Genomic DNA, 23,887 nt, shown 5'->3' on the forward strand with positions numbered 1-23,887 from the left:
AGTATAACCTCCTGGTAGAAGACTTATGAGGCGCCACCAGAATGCTCTTAATGGGAGAAGATAAACCAGGAGTCCTAATAATCATGGGAACTGGAACAGCCAAGTTGTGAGTTTCAGACTGCCCAGGTCTGGATAGAGAATCCCTGTGGAATGAGAAATGAGATCCAGAACTGGATTCAATGTCCATGGTGGAGCTACTAGTTGAGACCATAGAGAGGGAAACCAGACTTGGGGAGACCAGAATGGGGCAATGAGAATCACAAAGCTCCCGGGCCTGGGAGCTTTCTGAAGAAATTTCGGTATCAAGGGTAGAGAAGGATAAGCATACAGAAGACTGAGAGGCCAGGCATGAATTAGAGCGTCTCTGGGGGCTTCCCCCTGAGGGGGGTTCAGAGCAAAGAACTTACTGCATTTCTCGTTGGAAGGAGATGCAAACAGATCACAGCAAGGCTGACCCCACTTTTGAAAGATCTGTTCCACCACTGAAGGATTCAGAGACCACTCGTAAGACATCAGGATAGATCTGCTGAGCCTGTCCACTACAATGCTGGACCATCCCAAATGTGCATTGCCACCAGAAAACGGGCGGTGGAGATCACCCATTCTCACACTCTCATGGCTTCGCTACAAAGGATATAAGATCTGGTTCCCCCCTGTTTGTTGATGTACCAGACCACCATGTTTTTCCATCTGGATAGCAACCATCCCTAGGGGAAGATGGGCATGAAGGGCTTGCAACGTGAGAAACACCTCCCTCATCTCTAAGACGCTGATATGCAAACTGGTCTTGGATGGGGACAACGTGCCTTGGACTGTCCTTCCCAAGCAGTGACCCCCCCCCCAAGCTGGGAGGCATCCATAGTCACCGTGGCCTTGGGGAATGACAAGAGAAAGGGGTGTCCCTGGACTAGGTCCAAGTAATGAATCCACCACCGAAGAGAGTCCCTGCATACTCGGGAGATTCGAAAAGGATGAGTCAATGGCAGGTCTAACAAGGACCACTGAACTGCCAGAGTCCACTGAAAGATCCGCATGTGAAGGCACGCTAAAGGTAGCAGATTGTGGCCACCATGAACCCCAACGCCCACAGTACCACTTCTGCTGTTGGAGAATGAGCTTGTAGGACATAAAGAAAATGCATCTTCAGGCTGGTTATCCTGTGGGTCTTAGGTCCCCCATTTTCTTTTGCACTAAAAAAAAAAAACCTGGAATAAATGCCTGATCTGGACTAGTCGAGGGGGACAGGTTAGATGACTTGTTTTATTAGCAGCTTTTCAATTTCTATTACTGCTTTCTCCCTTTGCGCAGGTGGGACATCCAGGAGGTGTTTCTGTGAAAGGGGTGGTTCGAAGAACGGGACTGAATAGCCTCTGGATATGATCTGCAACACCCAACGATCTGTTGTTATGGACTTCCATTCCATTGGGTGTAGCAATAACCGGCCCCTGACTGCCTCCAGAGAAGAGCAGTTGGGTAGCCCTTCAGGGCTGCTGTTCAGGCCGGTCCGAGAACGGTTCTCGAGACCTGTAATTTCTTGGACCCAATCTGCCTGTAGGGCAGCTTTTATCATAACCCCCTCTGCATCTAAGAGATAGAAAGTCCGGAGTGTCCTGGGAAAATCCTGAGACTTCCAAAACCACATCTTCTTAGCCCCTCACTGATTCCTAGAAAAGGATCTTTGAAGAGAGGAGAAGCGGATCCCAACTGCAGACAGTGTCTTCCCATCCTTCTCACTCTAGACCAAAGTCTCACGTATCGACTTCCCAAACAGGGAGGAACCATTATATGGGGCATTGGTAAAGGACGTCTTAAAGGGTTCCGAGAACTGACATAGCTGAAGCCAGGCATGTTGCCTGATGGCAATGCCTGCCCCAGTGGCACCTTCAATAGCATGGGAGAGGAGATGCATGGACGTGACAGCGACTGACTTTAGAGTGGCCATACGAGTGCCAAACGTCTCCTTGTCTCCTGCCGACATGGGCTCAGGAGTCAACTCAGCAATCTCCTTTACTAGGTCTCAATGCAGCCGAATCACATGTGGCATGTAATTCAGTGCTCTTACTGAGAAGGTGGCTGAAGTGTACATCTGCTTCCCAAATAGATCCATTGCCCTTGACTCTCAGTCAGGAGAATGGACCGAAGAGCTCTCCTGAGCGAGCTCTTTCTTAGTGGCAGCTGCCACCACCATAGCATCAACCAGGAACCCTTTGTTCCAGTACATCCTATCTGAACAGGGGCTAAGAACTCTGTCCAGGTACTTTGGAATGTGCTCCACAGTCTCCAGTTCCTTCCACGCCCGAGATGTTATGAGATCCAATAAGGGATCAGCGGAAGGGGACACCCAGGAAGTAGAAAGGCCTGTGCCAAATGCCTTGAGGAAAACTGATTCGTCCGAGGTTGTTTTTTGGGCAGACCATCCACCCCCTTTGGTGGAGGAGTTCTATGATGTCTCCAAAGGAGAAATCCTTGGGGGGGTGATCGAGGGAAACCTTCCCGTTCCTCCAAATCGGTGTCTTCAGTGAGTGACTTCGGTGGGGAGTGTAACTGCCTCCTTTTGCACATGCGTTTATAAGGAACGTCCTCAGTAGGGATCTTTGGGGAGGACTCACCAACGTCCTGGTGCCCCCAAGCCTGAACTTCCTGAGGAAGAACAACGACAGGCTGTCCCTCAGATGGCAGGATGACTGGGACCGTACCCAAAACAGAGGGAGTCAGGACGGAGTCCAAAGACGAGATGGCCAAGGGTCTCGATGAAATTGAGAGTACCCTCTCCACCACATCAAAGGCAGAAGGAGAATGGACATCCTGAGAAAGGCCAGTAAGAGCCATCCCCTTCTGACCCAACAGGGGAGTCGGGCCGAGACGCCAAGGGGAAGACTGGGCTCCGAAACACTTGGAGCAACAACCTCTCGGATCCAATGCCAAGGCTACAGCTCCAACAGCTGGTTGGATCTGACCCTGTCGAATCTGACACACTCAAGGCAATGGCCAGCGTTGAGGTACAAGATACCCTGACCCCTCAAGCCTGAGGGTCCTTGCATCCAAATGTTCTGAAATCGAAGGTTGGATCGGAGAAGGAGTGATCAGGGTAAAGAATGACTGTGAGCTCCCCGCTACAGAGAGAGAGGGGGCAGGCAAGACTTCCATCTGGATTTGGGTGTGGATGAACTTCCGCATCATCTTAACCATCTCCGCTTCACTAAGGCTTCAGGTGGAACGGGAGGAGGAGGCCACCAACACCGGTCTGGAGTGACAGTGGGGGGAAGCCCACAAGGGAGACCAGATCCGGGACTCCTCCGGCTCAGGGGAAAACCTGGGAAAGTGGAGCCGGGGAGATCCTGGCCTGATAATTGGCCTAGATTTTGCCGGTGGCCTGAGCAGTCAGGAGACCGCTTCCTTGGCCTGTCCTTTTTCGACTTCTCTTCCCCAGTTCTCTTGGCAGGAGTTTGAGACTGGGGACATGGTGGAAGCTGAAGCTGAACCATGAGCTGGGGGCACAGGGGCTACCGTAACAGTGGAGGGAAATAGGCCCTTCAGGATGACCTTATCCGGCCCAGGCCCAGAACACTCACCACACACACACAAACACACTCTAAAGGAAAGATTGGAAAGGAGAAGATGACTGATGACCTGCAGGAAGGGGAGGTAGAAAGTAGAGATAGAAAAGGATCCAAAGAGAGAGAGAAATTAGCCCCAAAAACACTCACTTACCCAAATAACTGCTAAGAGCTCAGATCACAATGCTTACTTTTTAGCGGCAAATGAGATCTGAAGGGAGGAAGGAGACAGTGGCATTATGGGTAAGGGCAGGAGCTTTGAGCTCGGATCAGATGCTGGATATGCGGTCGAGTCGGATCCGATACGGATCCGTATCCTACAAGTTGAAGATCAAATGAAGTCAACTACTTCAGAGCTATAATAATCAGAGAAGTTCAGGAAGGACTGGGAAAAGATTTGCAAAGAAACAATGGGAAGAAATTTGTAGGGCTCAAAATAATGCAACAAAGTTCAGAAGGGTTAGGACTTTTTATTGAAGTGTTTACATATGTATATTTTTATACTCCAAGCAGACTTCAGAGGATTGTGTTTCAGTCAGAAAGCAAATGGTGGGGGTATGATGGAGAAGACAGAAGTAACTGAGAGAATGTTTTATGGGAATGCAACAATTTGACAGATTATAAAAGTGCCCTACAGAAAGCTCTGAAAGAAATGTTAGTAGTACAAATGCTTGTAACTAAGAAAAAAGGAAGTTATGTACTTACCATAACGTTCCATGTGAGTTGTTTATCTTGCCTTTATTCTTACTGATGGGTTCGGAGCCGATCCTCGGCTCCGACACAGCCATAGCAAAGCTCAAGGTTTGCCAGTAGCTCGAGGTCAAGCCCCTTATCCCACAATGCACTGCTGGAATTACCTCAGATCTTGTTTGCTGTGAGTAACAGTATATATATATATATATATATATATATATATAAAGACCCACAAAGCAACTAAGCCCAATCCGGGCACTATCTATAACAATTAACTTTTAGTTATGTACTGATGGGCTCGGAGCCGATCCCTCGGCTCCGACTCGGCACGCTATGCTATAGAGCGAAGCCTCTTATTGGCTGAGCTATTTTCTATCCCAGGATGCACCACCACTAATCCCCCAGATCTTGTTTGTCCGCATTCATGCACACATACATAACTTGTTTATATAACATTGCCAGATGTTTCAAGATGAAACAACAGGATTCGGACCTTCTGATCTCCAAGGAAGGGGGAAGGAGGGTGGGTTATTGGGAATGTAGGCGAGATGGACCCCAAACATCTAAAGTTATGGTAAGTACATAACTAAAAGATGTTATGTGATCCTATCTTGCCTGCATTCTGTACTGATGGGACAGCGTCCCTAGCACCTAAATCCTGGGTGGCTCACTGGAAAACACTCCTGAGCACTGTGGAACCAAATGAAGCTCGCCCCCGAGATGCCACATCCAATTTGTAGTGAGAAATGAAAGTGTGCGGGGAAGACCACGTAGCCGCAGCACAAATGTCACTAATGGCAAGCTTAGAATGGAATGCTATTGAAGTAGCCATAGCTCTTGTAGAATGAGCTTTGACAGAGGTCGTAAGCTCTTTATTAGAAGAGGAATAAGCTTGAGTAATACAGTCCCTGATCCATTTGGCAATAGTGACCTTTGTGACGGCTTTGCCCAATTTATTATCCGAAAAGGATACAAACAATTGATCTGTTTTCCTTGTTTGTTTGGTCCTATCTAAATAAAAACGCAATTGCCTGTGGACATCTAATGTGTGGAATATGTATTCTGCTTTGTTTGAGTACTTTGGAAAGAAAACTGGAAGTTCTAATGACTGTTGTAGGCAAAAACTGGAACAAACCTTAGGGACAAAGGATGGATTTGGCCTGAGAGATACTCTATCTTTGTGAAAAACCAGGTACGGAGGTTTTACAGACAAAGCTTGAAGCTCTGAAACCCTTCTGGCAGAAGTAATCGCAACCAGAAAGGCAGTTTTCCACGATAGAAATTTCAAATCGCATGTTGCTGCCGGTTCGAAGGGGGAGAAAGTTAAGGCACGTAACACCACATCGAGATCCCATGGAGGAGCAGGATGAGAAATCGGAGGTCGTAAAAGCGCAGCACCTTTCATGAAGGTCTTACACAATCTGTTGCTCATTAAAGGTGGGTTTACAGACTCGTGAAAATTGGAAATAGCTGCCAATTGAACCTTGACGGTAGAGACTGAAGAACCTTGATTGAATAGGGAAGTTAGAAATTTCAGGACTTCTGATACGGGAATAGTGATGGGATCCAGACCCCGGAGTTGAGCCCAAATAGCAAATCTCTTCCATTTGCTAGAATACAATTTCTTAGTGGCAGACTTGTGGGCCGAAGATAAGATATGTACAACTTCCGGGTCTAAGGTATGATTCCTGACTATAGTCGGAAGAGGAGGAGCCAAGCTGTTAATTTCAAGGTGTAGAGGGACTGGTGGAGTAGTCCCGACTGATGTACTAATAGGTCTGGGATCTGATCCAGGAACCATGGACCGTCCAGTGCACATTTCCGAAGACAGGGGAACCATACCTGACGAGGCCAGTAAAGAGCAACTAAGATCATTTTGCTCCCCAAGTGAGACGCCTTTTGGATCACTCTGGGAAGGAGGGGAACTGGGGGAAAAGCATATAGCAAGCCGGTGGGCCACGGATGGGCTAGTGCATCCATAGGGCTCTCCCCCGGAGCCGGAGTGAGGGAGAAGAACTTTTTGCACTTCGCATTCAGCGGGGTTGCGAAGAGATCGCAACAAGGAATTCCCCATTTGCTGAAAATCTGATTTGCAACCGTAATGTTAAGAGACCACTCGTGTGGAGAGAGGATAGTTCTGCTCAGTCTGTCGGCTATCACATTGGCCTTGCCAGGGATATGAGTCGCCACTAGAAATCGTTTGGTCGACACTGCCCATTCCCAAACTCTCATGGCCCCTCTGCAAAGGGGGTAGGATCTGGTCCCTCCCTGCTTGTTCAGGTACCAGACTACTGACATGTTGTCGGAGTGAATGGCAATTACGCCCTGAGGGAGGTAATCGTGAAGGGCTTGTAGGGACAGAAACACCGCCCTCATTTCTAAGATGTTGATATGAAGTAGGGACTCTTCCGAATGCCATTTGCCTTGGACTGACCTGCCCAGGGAATGCCCCCCCCCCAATCTGGGAGGCGTCCGTAGTCAAAGTGGCCACAGGAGGAGGTGGAACAAAGGGTCGTCCCTGATCCAGATTGGAGGGCACCAGCCACCAGCGAAGGTCCCGTTTGCAGGTTTCCGTGATCCATATGAGGTGACTGAGAGGGAGATCCTGAAAGGACCACTGTGTTGAAAGAAGCCACTGGAGAATTCTCATGTGCAACATTGCTAGGGGAACTAGAAGAACCGTGGCGGACATAGATCCCAATAGCTGCAGGACCATTCTGGCTGGGGCTTTGGATCTGGGAAGTAAGGCTCGAACTTGAGCCTGTATGGTTTGTATCCTTTCTGTAGGTAGATAGACCCGCATTCGGTTTGAGTCTATCTCTACTCCGATGAATCTTATGCGTTGAGATGGCAGCAACACAGACTTTGGCCAATTGAAGGTGATTCCAAGGGAAGTGCCCAGTGATATTGTGGCTTGTAGGCTCTGCAATAGTAGATGCTTGGAGGTGGCAGTTAGGAGCCAGTCGTCTAGATACAGAAACACCTGGAATCCTAGACTTCTCAGGTGAGCAGTCACGACCGCCAAACATTTGGTGAACACCCTGGGGGCTGTGGTGAGACCAAAGGGCAGCGCGCGGAACTGAAAATGACTGTCTCCTAGGCTGAAGCGCAGATGTCTCCTGAACGCTTGATGTACCATGATATGGTAATAAGCGTCCTTGAGATCTATGGAGCACATCCAAACACCTTTCTCCAGCAGTGGGAGAATGGATTGTAGGGTGACCATTCGGAACTTGGACTTTTTGACTGAACGATTTAGAATGCTGAGATCCAAAATGGGCCTCAAGTTCTCGGTCTTTTTTGGCACCAAAAAGAATCTTGAGTAAGTCCCTAATCCGATCTGGTCTGCGGGGACCGGTTGGATGACTCCTTTTTGAAGCAGCTTTGAAACTTCTAGGGCTGCAATTTCCCGGTGACTGGGCGGCGGGTCCGGGATTTTTTTGGACTGAGGTGGGGAGTGAGAAAAGGGGATGGCGTAACCTCCGGCGATAATTCGAAGCACCCATCAGTCCTGAGTGATACCTTCCCAGGCTTTTAGGTGCCTCGAAAAACGACCCCCGACTGGCTCCGGAGCTGCACAGTCGGGCAATCCCTCAGGGACTGTGAAAGGCTGAAGAGCCACAAAAGGACTGGCGGTCTCCAGTGTTGCGGGGGCCTCTGCCGTCTCTGGGACGGCGTCTTCCAGAAGAATTTCCCCCTCCTCTGCCTTTAGAAGGGGGATCGTCCTGCTGTGAGGAATAAGACTTCTGAGATCTACGGAACCACATTTTCCCTCCTCTTTTAGCCTTGGGGTAAGGCCGAAAGGGAGTGGAAAATCGTGCCCCTACGGCAGTCAAAGTCTTACCTTCTTGCTCGCAGTGGGTCAATGTGTCCTTTACCTTGGGTCCAAACAAAGAGGACCCATCAAAGGGGGCATCGGCAAAGGAAGACTTGAAGGCTTCCGCAAAATGACACAGGCGGAGCCAGGCTTGCCTCCGTAGAGCAATACCTGTACCCGCCGCTCTACTCGCCCCTTCGGCCGCATAAGAAATGAGCCTCATGGACGAGTTTGATATGGATGACAGCGTAGCCAACTGAGAGCCAACCGTCTGGGCCAGCTGCTCAGGTAGGTTACCCAAGAGGGTATCTGAAAGCTCCTTGATCAGATCCCTCTGAAACCTGGTGAAGTGCGTTAGATAGTTCAGGGACCTTAAAGTAAAGGCCGCTGAACTTAGGATGCGCTTACCGTACCGATCCATGCTCCTAGACTCCTTATTAGGAGGATGGACAGACGTCGAAGCCTCTGCTACATCTTGCTGGGTAGCAGATGCCACCACCAAGGCATCTACAGCCACACCTTTCGTCAAAAACTCCTTTTCTGGGGGTGCTGACAGGAACTTGTTTGGGCGAGCAGGCACCGGTTCCACAGAGTCTGGGTGTTCCCACGCCCTTCGACAGATCAAATCTAGAAGCTCGAAGGGCGGAGACACCCAGGAGGCGGAGGGCTGAGCCCAGAACGCCTTAAGGAACACCAACTCGTCAGCAGAAGGGGGTTTGGATTGCCAGCCGCCTCGTTGTTTGAGGGCTTCCAGGATGTCTGCAAAGGAGACATCATCTGAGGACGACTTAAGGGACCCCTCTGCATCATCAAGATCAGTGTCTGACATGAGAGACTCATTGGGGGAGTCAACATGCTTCCTCTTGCACGATCTTTTCCTTGGAGGTTCCTCCGAAGAAGCTTCAGAGGGACCTCCAGGAGGGGGGGAACCCCCAGTGGGGGTGACCTCAGGCCCCGGGGCTCCGCTGTCTAAGGACAGGGGGACTGCCAAAGACCCAGTCTCCGTATGCAGGGAAGGTGCTGGAGCGACCGTGGAGGTAGCCAAAGAGGATTTGGCTAAAGCACTCCTCATGGCCCTGAAGGCCGGACCACCAGAATCCTGGGAAGGTCCCACCTCCATGGCCACAACAGTAGACGGTACCCCCACAGCCGACGCACCGAGAGGAAGGCTTGGGACCAAAAACATCAGTCCTGAAACGTACCCCCCGGGGCCGACAGAGGAGGTCCGCGTACCGAACTCCGACTCGAGAGCCGGAGTTGGAGTAAGGGTCGGGCTCGACCCGAAAACCTCCATCGGCTCCACCAGCACCGGCTCCAACGGTGCCGAGGCTGTTGGAGGAGGAACCATAACTACAGGGTTGACCATCGGCTCCGAAGCCGAATGGGCTGGAGCCGAAACTAACTTTTGGAACACAGGAGACTGGAAAAGTCTTAGGAGCACCCTGTTGATGTCCGAATCAGACATCTTGGAGGATCTAGATGAGACCGATCGGGTCCGAACCGACTTCTCCATCGGCTCCAAAGGACTGGGGGACCGGCTCCGAATGGACTCGACCAATATCGGTTCCGAGGGAGATCCCAAAACAATTTCCCTCGGTGCCAAGGAGGGCTTCGCCGAAGGGAAGAGTCTGAGCCGGCAACCTCATCGGCTCCAAAATCAGTGGAGCCGATGAAGGTGACCCGCCTCGACGCCCCAGTCCTCGGCTCCAAAACCAGAGGAGTCGAGACTGGAGGCATCGAGGCAGACCGTTCCGCCCTCGGCTCCGAAGTCCATGGAGCCGATGGAGAAGCCTGCCTAGGTTTCTTAGCAGTCGGTTCCGACGGGCTGGTCGGAGCCGACGCTTTTTTCTTCTTTTTGGTAGGAGAGGAAGAGGAAGATAAGGCCTCCTCGAAGGAGGGTTTAATCAGCCCTTTCAATATTAATTTATTCTTCCTCTCTTGGAGGACTCTAGCTGAAAAGGCGTGACACACGCTACAGGACTCCTGTAGGTGCTTGGCGCCTAAACAATATACGCACGAGGAGTGGTCATCAGTTATAGACATTTTATAACCGCACCTCATGCACTTTTTGAACCCGGAGGGTCTATGTTCTTTCGACATAATGTATTATCAAAAGTCTAAAACTAGTAAAAGTAGCACTATCTATATGAAGATTTTACCACAATGCAAAAAAAAAAATTTTAACCAACAACTTTTTTTTTTTTTAAGACACAATACAATGTAATATCAGACAAGAACAAAATACTGAAAAGGAGGGCCAAGACCCTCTAACTTAAACGGATACTTGACCTCCTTGAAAAAATAAAGATACTAGCTGAATAATAGGGGAAGGCCCCTCTAACTTAAACGGGAAACCTTTCCCTTAATCAAACACACAATTTTTCACAACAAAAAGTACCAAAACACACTCGTACGACAAAAATAGCTGTTAAAACAGCTTTTTGGGTAATAATAAGAGATTTCCTGACAGGAAACTTTAGAAAGAAAACAGTACTTAGCTCAGCCAAGTTGAGACCACGTCTTAGCTTGTAAGCGGCAAACGAGATCTGGGGGATTAGTGGTGGTGCATCCTGGGATAGAAAATAGCTCAGCCAATAAGAGGCTTCGCTCTATAGCATAGCGTGCCGAGTCGGAGCCGAGGGATCGGCTCCGAGCCCATCAGTACAGAATGTAGGCGAGATAGGATCACATAACATCTATATTTTACAAATACAGGGCTAAAGAGGCCCACAGAGAAAAACCCTAACTATTAGAAAAGAGATTAAAAACTCTAAATACGGCTAAAAGGCCCACACAAAACAACTAAGCCAACAGGGCACCAACTATCCAAAACTACAGATTTTACTATCAATTTTTTAAACACTATCTATATGAAAATATCTAAAACAAAAAGAAAGTTTTTTTTATCAAAACTTGCTGTGTTTTTTTATCATAAATGATCCGAGCTAGATGGATCACTGAGATCTCTCTTGCCGCGGCAAACTAGATCTGGGGTAATTCCAGCAGTGCATTGTGGGATAAGGGGTCTGGTCTCGAGCTACTGGCAAACCTTGAGCTTTGCTATCAGCCGTGTCGGAGCCGAACCCATCAGTTAGAATAAACGGCGAGATTTAACAACTTCACATTTATTTGTTTAGGCTGGGATGCAGGATCTGTAATTGTGGGAACCAATAATGCAGAATATTGTTCAGGAGAAGGAGTGAGATTTAAGAGATGGAAGGAATTGAGCAACTGATGCAATGTTGGAGTAAATGAAAAATAAAAAGAAAACAAACGCATACTGAATGACAATAACTAAGCAGACAGTCATTGCTGTTTGTTGTCTTTTCTATTAACATATGCAATCCCATGTTACAGTTCAAAATGTTATGATTTAATAAAGATGTATACAAAATAATGGCACATATGTCACTAACCACATTCAAACTGCTCTGAGACAACTAAAAGACAGTTTTAATTCTTAAGTTTGTTAGAAATGTTGCACTTCTTCAAAAATGTATATAAACTTCCTAAGTACAAGCAGTAAATAGAAGTTATGTCCTTACCATAACGTTTCATGTGGAGTGTTCATCTCGCCTTTGTTCTTACACATGGGTTCGGAGACGATCCTCGGCTCCGAGTCGGCCGCTTGGCAAAGCTCTGCATCGAGAAGAAGCTCGAGACCAACCTGTCTCCCACAATTCCCCTCTGCCTTTACCTCAGATCTAGTTTGCAAACAAAACCAGATTCCAACGGGAATGAAACATACAACATACATGCTAAGGCATAGCTGAAAACAGCAGTAACAGCTGAGAGAAACAGAAGCGGGAGAACCAAACCAGACACCTAAACTGGACGTTCTTCCTGAGGGTGGGAGGGTGGGAATGTAAGAACAAAGGCAAGATGAACACTCCACATGGAACGTTATGGTAAGGACATAACTTCTATATGTGAGAGTGTTCAATCTCGCCGTTTGTTCTTACACATGGGTAGTGTCCCTAGCTCCGTGACCCTGAGAAACTCACGGAAGAATGTTCCTGAGCACAGTGGAACCAAAGGTTGCCCTGTCCCTGGAAACCCTATCCACTTTGTAATGAGTAATGAATGTATGTGGTTTAGACCAAGTGGCGGCCGCACAAATAGTGTCCAAAGGTAGGCGGGCCGCATGAGCCAGGGATGTAGATATTGATCTAGTAGAATGTCCTTTCGGTTTGACGGGTAAACTCTGCTCAGAAGCAGTATAAACAAAAATAATACAATTGGATAGCCATTTGGAAAGGGTTCGCTTCGTCACTGCCATGCCCTTTCTGCTGTCCGCAAAAGCTATAATGAGTTGATCTGTCTTTCCTGTGATCCTTTGTTCTATCCAAGTAAAATCTGAGTTGTCTATGAACATCCAATTTGTGTAACATATATTCTAGCTTATTGGAATGGTTCTTGAAAAATGTGGGGAGCTCAATGGACTGATTAATGTTATTGACAGAACAAACCTTGGGAAGAAAGGACGGATTAGTGCGAAGGGATACCCTATCAGGGTGAAAGATCAAATATGGGTGTTTAATGGAAAGAGCTTGAAGTTCTGATACCCATCTGGCTGACGTGATAGCTACCAGAAAGAGGGTTTTCCATGACAAAAACTTCAAAGAACAGGAAGAGGCTGGTTCAAAGGGTGGTAGCATTAGCTGTGATAACAGGAGGTTCAGATTCCATGGTGGTGTAGGAAACCTGACTGGTGGCCTGAAATGGAAAGACCCTTTTAGAAAGGCCTTACAAAGCCTATGAGCCATAATAGGTGCCCCATTTTCTCCCACATGAAAGTTTGAAATAGCAGCCAATTGAACCCTCAAAGTGGCAGGAGAAGCTCCTTGGTGAAATAGTACGGATAGAAACTCCAAGACTTTGTTCAGTGGGGCTATTAAGGGATCCAAATGTTGCGTAGTTGCCCAGTGTACAAAACGCTTCCACTTACTAGTGTAAATTTTTGTAGTGGAAGCTTTATGAGAAGCCACCAGAATATTTTGAACCGCAGGAGAAAGAAGATCAGACCTGGCTAAGAAGGGAAGCGGAGCAGCCAAGCTGCTAGTCTGAGGGATAGGAGCGACGGGTGAGGAGCCCCTGACGAGTGGGTCAGTAGATCCGGCTCCGGGTCCAGGATCCAGGGTTCCCATATTTGGTGTGCTTGAAGAAAGGGAAACCAAATTTGACGAGGCCAGAATGGGGCAATGAGGATTATTGTCCTCTCCGGGTTGTTGGCTTTCTGTAGAAATTTTGGAATCAGAGGTATAGGAGGGAAGGCGTACAGGAGACCCAGGGGCCAATCGTGAATCAGAGCGTCCCTGGGGACATCCCCTGGAGGGGGTAATAGGGCAAAGTAGCTTCTGCATTTGGCATTCATTGGAGACGCAAACAGATCGCAGCAAGGCTGGCCCCACTTGCGAAATATCATGTCCGCAATTGTTCGTTTGAGGGACCACTCGTGAGGTAACAGGATGGCTCTGCTCAACCTGTCCGCTATGACATTGGATAACCCCGGGATGTGCGTTGCTATCAGAAAGCGACCCGTGGACTCTGCCCATTGCCAAATTCTCATGGCCTCTCTGCATAATTGATAAGATTTGGTTCCTCCTTGTTTGTTTATGTACCAGACTACGGACATGTTGTCCGATTGAACTGCAATGGTCCCTAGAGGTAGAAGGGGAGAAAAGTGTTGCAACGCTAGAAACACTGCCCTCATCTCCAGAACATTGATGTGCAGATTGTACTCTAGATTGGTCCATTCTCCTTGGACTGTCTGTCCCTGAAAGATGCCCCCCCACCCTATCAGGGAAGCATCCGTGGTCACCGTAGCTGTCGGAGTGGGTAGCACAAATGGTCGGTCGCCGGAGAGATTGCAACTCTGAAGCCACCAAGACAGGTGCGATTTGCAGATGTTCGTGATGTGAATTTCGTGTGTCAGAGGTAACTGTTGGAACGACCATTGTGCAAATAGCAGCCATTGAAGGACTCTCATGTGCAGTCTTCCCAAGGGTATCGCAATGAGGGAAGCTGCCATGAGACCCAAAACTTTCAGAACCAGTTTTGCCGGGGATTTTTTGGACAACAGGAGAAGAGATATGTGATTTTGTAGAGAGGCTATTCTTTCTGGAGGAAGCCTTAGAATCAAGCAACGAGTATCTAATTCTGCTCCTATGAATGAGATATGCTGTGATGGCTTTAATACAGATTTTTCGAAATTTACGGAAATTCCGAGATGAACACAGAGTTCTAGTGTGTAATCCCTGGCCTGAATCAGTCGACGCTCGGTGGTGGCAGTAAGGAGCCAGTCGTCCAGATACGGAAACACCTGGAATCCTAGGCGTCTAAAGTGAGACGCTACCACTGCCATACATTTGGTGAAGACCCTGGGGGCTGAGGTCAGACCAAAAGGCAGGGCTCGAAATTGAAAGTGACTGGCTCCCAGCCGGAAGCGCAAGTGATCCCTGGATGCTCTGGCCATTTTGATGTGGTAGTACGCGTCCTTGAGATCTATTGAGCACATCCAGTCGTCCTTCTGTAAGAATGGAAGGATCGATTGAAGCGTGACCATCCGGAACTTTTCTTTCTTGACGAAAGTATTGAGCTTGCTTAGGTCCAGAATTGGCCTCCAGTCCCCTGTCTTTTTTGGAACTAAAAAGAACCTTGAGTAAGTTCCGAATCCTCTTTGGTCCGCCGGGACTGGTTGGATGACTCTTTTTTTCTAGCAGCTTTGAAATTTCTATAGCTGCAGGATCTCGCAGATGGGGCGGTACATCTGGGAGTCTCTTCTGTGGTAATGGGAGAAATAGAAATGGAATTCTGTAACCTCTGGTAATAATGCTTTTTACCCATTTGTCTGAAGTAAGACTTTGCCAGGCCTGAGGGTAAAAAGCTAAGCGACCCCCGACTGCCTCCAGAGCAGGACAGTCGGGCCTCCTCTCAGGAGTGCTGGAAAGGCTTCCCAGGGAGTGTATCCCTGTCACCTTGGTTTTGCGGACCCCCTCTGCCACCACGGCGACGTCTTCCACCTCTGCCCCCCCTCTGCCTCTGGAGGGGGCATCACCCTGTGTGCCTGGGAAAGAGCCTTGGGGTTTTCGAAACCACATTTTCCACCTCGTTGCCCTTTGGGGTACGGTCTGGATGGGGTGGAAAAACGGACTCCGACAGCAGACAACGTCTTTCCCTCTTGCTCACACCGGGTAAGGATCTCCTTTACTTTGGGGCCAAAGAGAGTGGCACCGTCAAATGGGGCGTTAGTAAAGGAAGACTTGAAGGCTTCCGCAAAGGAACATAAGCGCATCCAGGATTGCCTACGAAGGGCAATCGCTGAAGCCGCAGCCCTACTCGACCCTTCGGCTGCATATGAAATGAGCCTCATGGACGAGTTCACAATTGATGTAAGGGTATTGAGTTGTGCTGTAACTTTTTCCGAGACAGCAGCATCTGTAGTACCCTGGAGGGTATCTCCCAACTCTTTGATTAGATCCCTCTGTAAACGTGTGAAATGCGTCAAATAGTTCAGTGATCGCATGGAAAAAGCCGCTGAACTAAAAATGCGCTTCCCATACCTGTCCATAGTCCTAGAATCTCTGTTAGGCGGATGGACAGATGAGGAAGATTCAGACATTTCCTTTTTAGTGGCAGCTGCCACCACCATAGCATCCACTGGAACTCCTTTTGTGAGATATGTCTCGTCTTGAGGGGCCGTAATATATTTATTAGGCTTTCTAGGGACTGGCTCCACCGTGTCAGGTGTCTCCCACGCCCTTAGAGCAATCAATTCCATCAACTCATCGAAGGGCGGAGTGACCCAGGAGGAAGAAGGGCGAGCACCGAATGCCTTCAGCAAGACTGACTCATCCTCAGAAGGGGGTAGGGCCTGCCAATCACCTCTCTGCTTCAGGATCTCCAGGATGTCTGAAAAGGAGACATCCTCTGAGGGTGATTTCGGGGACCCTTCTGACTCATCTAAGTCAGTGTCCGATGTTAAGGATTCTTGTGGAGAATCCAAGTGTCTCCTCTTACACAATCTTTTCCTCGGAACTTACTCGGGGGGGGGGCATCCGATGAAGCCTCCGAGGAAGAGGGGGCTCCCTCTGGGAGCGGCTGAGACACCGGTGCTCGACGCTTTGAAGTAGCCGTGGGTGCAGAGGAGGATAATGGGCCTTTATGGGAAGGAGAAGCTGTCTCTGCTGAAGTGGTTGTCTGAGTCGACAACACCTTCCTCATGAGGTCGAAGGCCCCCGGGTCCCGAGTCGAAGAATCCCTCGGTTCCGAAGAAAGCGGAGGGATCCCCGAGACGGGGACCGAGGGCATCGACCCTGAGGACGGAGCCGAGTCGATCCGTGCCGAGGCACCGAGAGGGAGAGTTGGAACCGAAACATCAGTCAGTACATCCAAGCCAGACATAGTGATGTCACTGTTTGGGTAAGCCTTAATTACTTATTGGTAAACAAATGCAAGAAATTAATTAAATTATCAGTTTGACAGAAAAGTAAAAGTTTGTATTACTTGTAGTTGTTAACCAGTCTGTAGTCCCACTCCACACATTTTAGGGAAAAAAAAAAACACTTAAGACTTACAACCATTTGTGGAAGCAATAGCTGGCTTCCATACGCCCCCACAATAGTATCATAAATGTGATACAAATGCCCCCATGAGAAGAATGTGAAGTTCAACAATCGCACTGCACTTCCAGAACAAAGGAATTTTAAAAATCAGTTTTCAGAAACACCAACATTTAAAAATCTATTTTCTTTTCTGAAGAATAAGTGATTACAACAGCAAACATTTGCTGTTGTAGGTATGCCCATTTTATAAAATATCATAAATTTGGAAATTCCTTGTGCTTCATCTTTAAAACAAGCGAATGGTCAATTACTTCCTTCCATATAATCAAAGTTTACCACATTTTTCAGATACACCATATTCATAAAAATACTAAAAAGCTTAGCAATATTTCTGTGTTGCATTTTCTAAACACGCTGTGTGTAAATCAATATTTTCACATAACCGTTGCATAGAACTGCGTGTGTGTGTCTATGTGTGTAAATTTCCATGTGTGTATTCCTAAGAACTCTTAAAAACTAAGCTGCAAACTATTCCATATCTCCTGTGTTACACCATATACCTATCTAGTCCATCATTCTAGCATATGAAAAATGGTACAAGGGTACAGGTTGACATACCAATATAAATTGCATCAGGAAAGGAAAATAAATTTCTGTAGCATAAAAAATATTAATGTTATGTCATCGTGAACACATCTGACATGCAGATATCCATAAATTACATCAGGTTAGGGTTGCCACCTTTCATCGTGGCTAAAACCGGAGTAAAGCCACACCCCTCATGCCATCAGTAACTCCACCCATCCCTTCCCCCACCCCACCCATTTTGTGATGTCACAATGACATGGCACGGAACGCCCTCTTTTTCCGTTCCTGCTGCCTGCTTTCGGCTGATTTACTATGCTTTTCTGTAAAAAAAAGCAGAGTAAATCAGCCGACAAACTCCGATATGAAACAGAAAACCGGAGTTTGTACAGTGTTTTCCAGACTACCGGAGAATCAGTTTGATTTCTGGATAGTCAGGAAAAAAACAGAGAGGTGGCAACCCTACTTCAGGTGTACATGTATACAACAAGCATTCATTCTGAAACATTTTTAAGATATACAGTGTGGCCTAACAAAATTAATTTTTTGCAAGGACCAGTGTCTCGACAGAACTATTTATCTATGTATTGTCAAGGATCTATTTAGAATTCGGGACACTTGTCAAGATTAACCCTAGGATTCACAAAGATTCTCTTCCCTCACATTAACTGGCTAAATGCGAGCTGGGCAATTAGAGCAATGGACAGAATCTTCATTTCAGAGACATGGTAAAGCCTCTCAGAAAAACTCCTCATCAGCAGCTCATTACCATGTCTCTTAACCAAGCACTGTGCTGTCAGACTTAGCATTGTTAGTGTTCTCTCTAATGGCCTACACATCATAGTAGCATATGTATCCCCTACATGCAAGTGCAAACACACACACTCTCCAATAAACACGTGCATGCGCACACACACACAAAATCATTCAAAAAGAAAGCTCCCACACACTCACTCACATTTATTTAAAACACTCACTTACACACCCATATGCATACACCAACAAACAAATCCCCCCATACACACAAACACACTTACATACTACATGGCTTCAGAATACTTACCTGTAGTCATGGTATATGCTGCAACTACGCACAGAGAGTGTCCCATCAAAAGACGGCATTTACCTTTTCCTCCTAGAGAAAAAGATAACTCAGCAGAATGATTATGAGTTAATCTGGGGCTGCTACCATTTCCAGGGAATAGCACGTGACTAATTAGCTGCATCCAGGCTGCCTCTTTAGGTCACCACTAGAGAAAACCATAGCAGGGCACCAGTGTCTGAATTGGAAAAGCTTACTATGATGCAGAAGTCTTCTGAGTTAAGGCTTTCACATAGCGGTAAGCCTTTATGAATCCTGCCCCAGAACTATCATCAATTCTTTGTCTTCCATATGTAAACACAATCACAAGATATGCTGCACCATCACATTAAAATCCACACACTTTGCCAGTTACAGAAAATATACACAGCACAGTTAAGGACATCTGCCGATGAACAACGTTATGGGATGCATACAAATTTATAACATTAAAGTTTAGAATATAGACATCTTCAGGAAATTATTTTCAACTCTTTCTAAACAGCTAAAAGTGAAAAACAGTATATATACCAGCACTGTAACCGTATGTATTAAACTACACTTATTAGTGTTTTCCTAGGTTTCCTATGCCTAAATGTATATACACAGAAATGTGCTTATACAATATCCACAAAAGCAAACATACGCACATACGTATAAATGTGTGTGTTTGTGTGTGTGTATACACACATACTTTATATATATATATATATATATATATATATATATATATATATATATATATAGTCTATACACACGCACACCAGTATAGAAGTCATTCATCTGGTTGAAGGAAAAATGCTGAACGCCCATTTCGAACATCAAACCAGCTTTTTTGCTGGGTTTTATTTCAGGGAATTAGATGTTTGCCCTTTTCCCATGGCTGTGCATTCTCAGAGTTGGTATATATAATTTGTAGAGGACCAGAAGGTTTTACTTTATTTGATGTTCAGAGTTGATATTTTATGTTTTAAATCTTTGAACCTTTGATGTTTTAATGCAGTACACACACACACACACACACACATATATATATATATATATATATATATATATATATATATATATATATATTAGAAAACCCACTTCACCACTTTGCCTTTTTTTTTTTTGAACGTTCACATCATTGGAGTTTTACTCTAGCAAAAAGAGACACTTGGCCACCAGGTAAAAAGAAACACACCAGAGCATGTTAAACCCACCCAAGTGGAGGGCCACGGCCCCAACAACACCCAATCTGAGGGATTGCACCCCCCACTAAATATACTAACTCCGAGATCACAGTATAATGGGGAAAATGGTACAGTTTCCCATGGTGGCCAAGTGTCTCCTTTCCCAGAGTAAAAACTCTGGTGATGTGAATGTTTGAAAAAAAATAATTTTTTGGCAAAGTCATCTCGCCTTTTTGTAGTTTGGTGAAGTGGGTTTTTGATAATATGATAATAACAGGTAGACCCATACATACATATGTATATATACATATATATGTATGCACACACACACACACACACACACACACACACACACACACACACACAGATACAGCAGACAGGTGTGTTATATATAATCTGAATTATATACATGCACACATATACACAGATATAAAATACATCATTATATATAAACATGCATACATACTGATTGATAAATATGAAAACACGCATACAGATACATGTAAATAGATAAATAACAAACACACAGTTCCTATTCTATCCAACAGCTTTTTTTTCCAGCTGGGTATAGTTGTGATTACCAACACCCTTGTGCTAACAAACTCTGTTTATCAGTACTGGTTATACTAAGAATGGTTACAAAATATTTAAGCAGACTTGTTAATGGCAGAGTCACTTACTGTTACCACATTTCTTGTGTGTGTGTGTGTGTGTGTGTGTGTGTGTGTGTGTGTACATCTCACGCACACACACACACATTATATATATATATATATATATATAAATAAATGTATGCATACACATATAGACTGCATTCTCAACTAGCCTGAGTCTCTGAATTTGCACTGCCCAATTTGACACTTCACTAATTTTATACTTACATCCTCCTTGGGAAAAAGGAGTAAAGACTTGCTAGGTTATTTCCCTTCTATACTGTATCTGCATTTGTATGCTAATTTCATATTTTAATTCCATTTTGCTTTGGCAGTCATTCATCACTTAGGTCATTTATTCAAATTCTGCACAGCTCTGCTACATCTGTGTAGTTTCTGACATCAGGTTGTCATTACAGGCTAGCCAGACTATATTGTCTGTTTAAGTAACCACTGTGGCAGTTGCAAAAATAGCACCAAGAGTCAGTAATGCCTTCAGTTACATTTCATAAAAACTCTAGTCCAGAAGAGATCCAGTAGGAAATTTTTAGCTTAGGTTACCCAAAATAATGGATTGAACAGGTGCTTTATCACTATGAAAAAAAGATAAAACTAATGAATTTTCATCTAGTCTGAACAGGTACTGTGTACCTGTCATACTCTACACATAAATACTATAATCCATTAATAACTTCAGAAACAAAAAAGATACCCAATAATCCAGACACCTGATGCCTAAAGTATGACAAATGACATTTTCATACATTGCCCTTAACTACAGTATACACTGACTTTGTATGTCGTATTTCTGAGCCTCTTTTTATGTTAATATCGAAACTCAGGAACAGAATCTAGTATCTGCTTAAAATACACATAAGTTACTGAAGTCTAGACAGCAAACAAATGTGCATAACGTACATTTAAAAACAAATGTATCACTGACAGGGTGAAGTGGTAATGAAAACAAGACTACGTTTCTACATTGTACTTTTGCAAACAGATGTCTACTACCAACTTGCAAAATTAAAGGAAGCAGTTATGCAGCTGCAAGTCCCTGAACATGTACAGTATTCGTTCAGCATTCAAAGTATACCTCAGCATTGAGAAGATTTGAAAATTAATAAAAGTCACACAAACGGGAACAAAATTTAAGTAAATGTTGCCTGGACAAAGGCAGCCAGCAGATATATTAAGTTTATTCGTAATGCAAAAAGGAGACATGGTGGCTTCTATTATCAGCACATTGACTCCACTAACACTACTGTTTATTTCTTAACTTCCTTAACACCTGACCTCATCACAATCACCTAAGGCACCTACCCACCATCTATTTCCATCTATACTACCTACCCTGTATATTGCCTCACTCCTTCATTTTCCCCTACTATTTTCCTCTTAGTCTCTACACCTGCTTCCTCCATCTCACCAAACACAGCTTTATATCTGGCTCAGTCGACTGCCATAACTGTTATGTCCAGTAAGAATTATAACCATCATCGCTGCAACTGTTACTTTATACTAATTTCCAATATGCGCCATCACTGATGAAACCAATTTTCCTTTGTATATATAATATATATGCAACATATTTCCACTGTCCTTCATGTAACTAGGTTTACTCATATTTTATGATTGTGGCTTTTGCTGGCCTTGTTTACTTGCATTTATATCAATTTTATTAACTTTTTATTATTAATTCTGTACTTAATTGTACCTTTGTGTGGAGCTTTTCTCCCTGGGCCTCCGCTGAAAAAGGACCTGTGTCCAGTCAGATTTTCCTGGCAAATAAATAAATAAATAATAATTGAGTTGAAGGCAGTAAGGCCTGTTAGCAGAGCTGCTTGTTCTCTCTCGCTTCTACTCTTCATAATGCCCAATCATTTGAAGATCTTAGGGAGGGAGTCTGTTTTCAATACATTTTATCTTCATAAATGTAGGCACTGAGGAGCACTGCAACCATCAGCTGCTTCTTCTTGGGGGGGGGGGGGGTCATGAAAGGCACAGCAGGAAACCCAGTGCCAATATATAAAGAGGAAGAGCAGAATGTATAAGGCAGCACAGAAGGGCAGCAGTAGTATGCTTTATGTAAGAAGCTAAAAGGTCTGAATATGTTCAGTATGTAGGAGGAAAATCAATTGAGAAGACATAATCTGAACTTACAAGTTGATCAAAATGAGTTTTGGTGATGGTTGAAGGTACAGCCTGAGTAGGAAGGGTCAGGCCAAGAGGGTGGAAAGTGGCTGTAAAAATACCTGCTTTCCTCATTAATAAAGCATGATTTATGTAATGAATGTCCATCTGAAAATGCTACTCTAACTGGAAGGACAAATTCCTTCACAGCAAAATGCAATACAGTATCAGCTTCTACAGGTTTCAAACTAAAAGTTTACATTATGTAGCTTCGTGACCTGAATTTTAACTCTTCAGTTTATACTTCTGGGAAAATATGCAAACGTTCTGCATAATATGATTTTCATCAGAGTCCCTATAATTTATAAGTAATAAAAATGCAAAAAAAAAAAAAATTGTGAGGCCCCTCAAATTACTATCACATCCTTGCAACTATTTTTTATTAACAAAAAAAAAACTGGTTTCAAAAGACAATTTTCTGACTATAATTGTAAAGTTGCTACTGAACAATTACTGGCGTGATTCTTGGCTTCTGAGCATTCCCTTGGCTACACTTTGCAATGGGTAAAGAAGTAACATGCAGCAGCAAGACCTTCCTTATTCCACAGCTCACCAGGATTTTGCAACAGCACCTAATTGCTAATGTAGTTGGTATTTATATATATATATATATATATATATATATATATATATATATATAAAAAGACGCAAATAACTGCAAAACCTGTTTTGATTACCATTTGAAATGTAAAATAAAAATAAAAACAGTCGATAAACAGCATTTACATTGCTTTAATTTTGATCAATATTTTCTATAAGATTTTTCCAAGAATCTCAAACCTAGTACTAGCCTAACCTAAGGTAACAGTTCTACTGCAGGCAAGTCTGACTTGTCCTACCTAATTATGAAACTTAAAATTACGGAGCACAGTTCCTGATCAATACCAATAGAGAAACTGAAATGAGTCAGTGGAACCACTTTGCTTTGAGACAGAAAGCAATTTGTTTTTTGATGTTAAGTATTTCTTATTTTTCCCTAGCCCACATTTGAAAATAGGAATTTCTGAAGCATCGTGAAGAAGATGAATGCATAAACAACATGTTCTCACTCTTACCTCAGTCTTTCCATCTGTATCTCTAGCAGAAATGTCACTGTACTCATTATGGGTACCATCCTTTTTGTTCCAGTTAAGGGACCACATCTTCCTCTCTGCTAGACTTGCCTGTGTTATTTAAATACTACTCTGTCCTGAAGGCTTACAGTACGCAGCCAATCAAAGTAGAGCAAGTTTAATCCTACAGAGGCTGGGGGAGGGGGATGTTGTTAGAAGTAAAAGAAGCCAGCCTTACAGAAGCGTGAACATTCTGAAAGAAATAGCATTGTTCTCAAAGGCACAGATAAACAGACATGAATCTTACAACAATTTGATTACTAGACACACACACACACACCACTTCTTAACAATAGATATCAATACATCTGTAGGGGTTACTAAGAACAGAAAAACAACTATTTCTGCTCTTTAATTAATAGTTGAGATAGTAGAAATGGTGCACTCAAGAATGCCCACACACACACACACACACACTCTTTCCTTTATTTACGCATGCATATGTATCTATGCATGCACATAT

The 23,887-nt window shown here is 44.9% G+C and overlaps 1 protein-coding gene across 1 annotated transcript in view; it reads right to left on the reverse strand.

Annotated features, from left to right (window-relative positions):
* The window catches only part of LOC122815560 (carbohydrate sulfotransferase 1-like), a 1,589,425-nt gene extending 1,565,968 nt beyond the window's left edge, over positions 1–23,457 (reverse strand). Inside the window, exon 1 of the mRNA XM_044088150.1 lies at positions 23,368–23,457. The gene's annotated coding sequence lies outside the window, so the exon portion shown is untranslated. The remainder of the gene's footprint in view (positions 1–23,367) is intronic.
* Between the last annotated feature and the right edge of the window lie 430 nt (positions 23,458–23,887).

The sequence above is a fragment of the Protopterus annectens genome, chromosome 11.part0, assembly GCF_019279795.1.
Source record: "Protopterus annectens isolate FY-2018-M chromosome 11.part0, PAN1.0, whole genome shotgun sequence".
Lineage (NCBI taxonomy): Eukaryota > Metazoa > Chordata > Ceratodontiformes > Protopteridae > Protopterus > Protopterus annectens.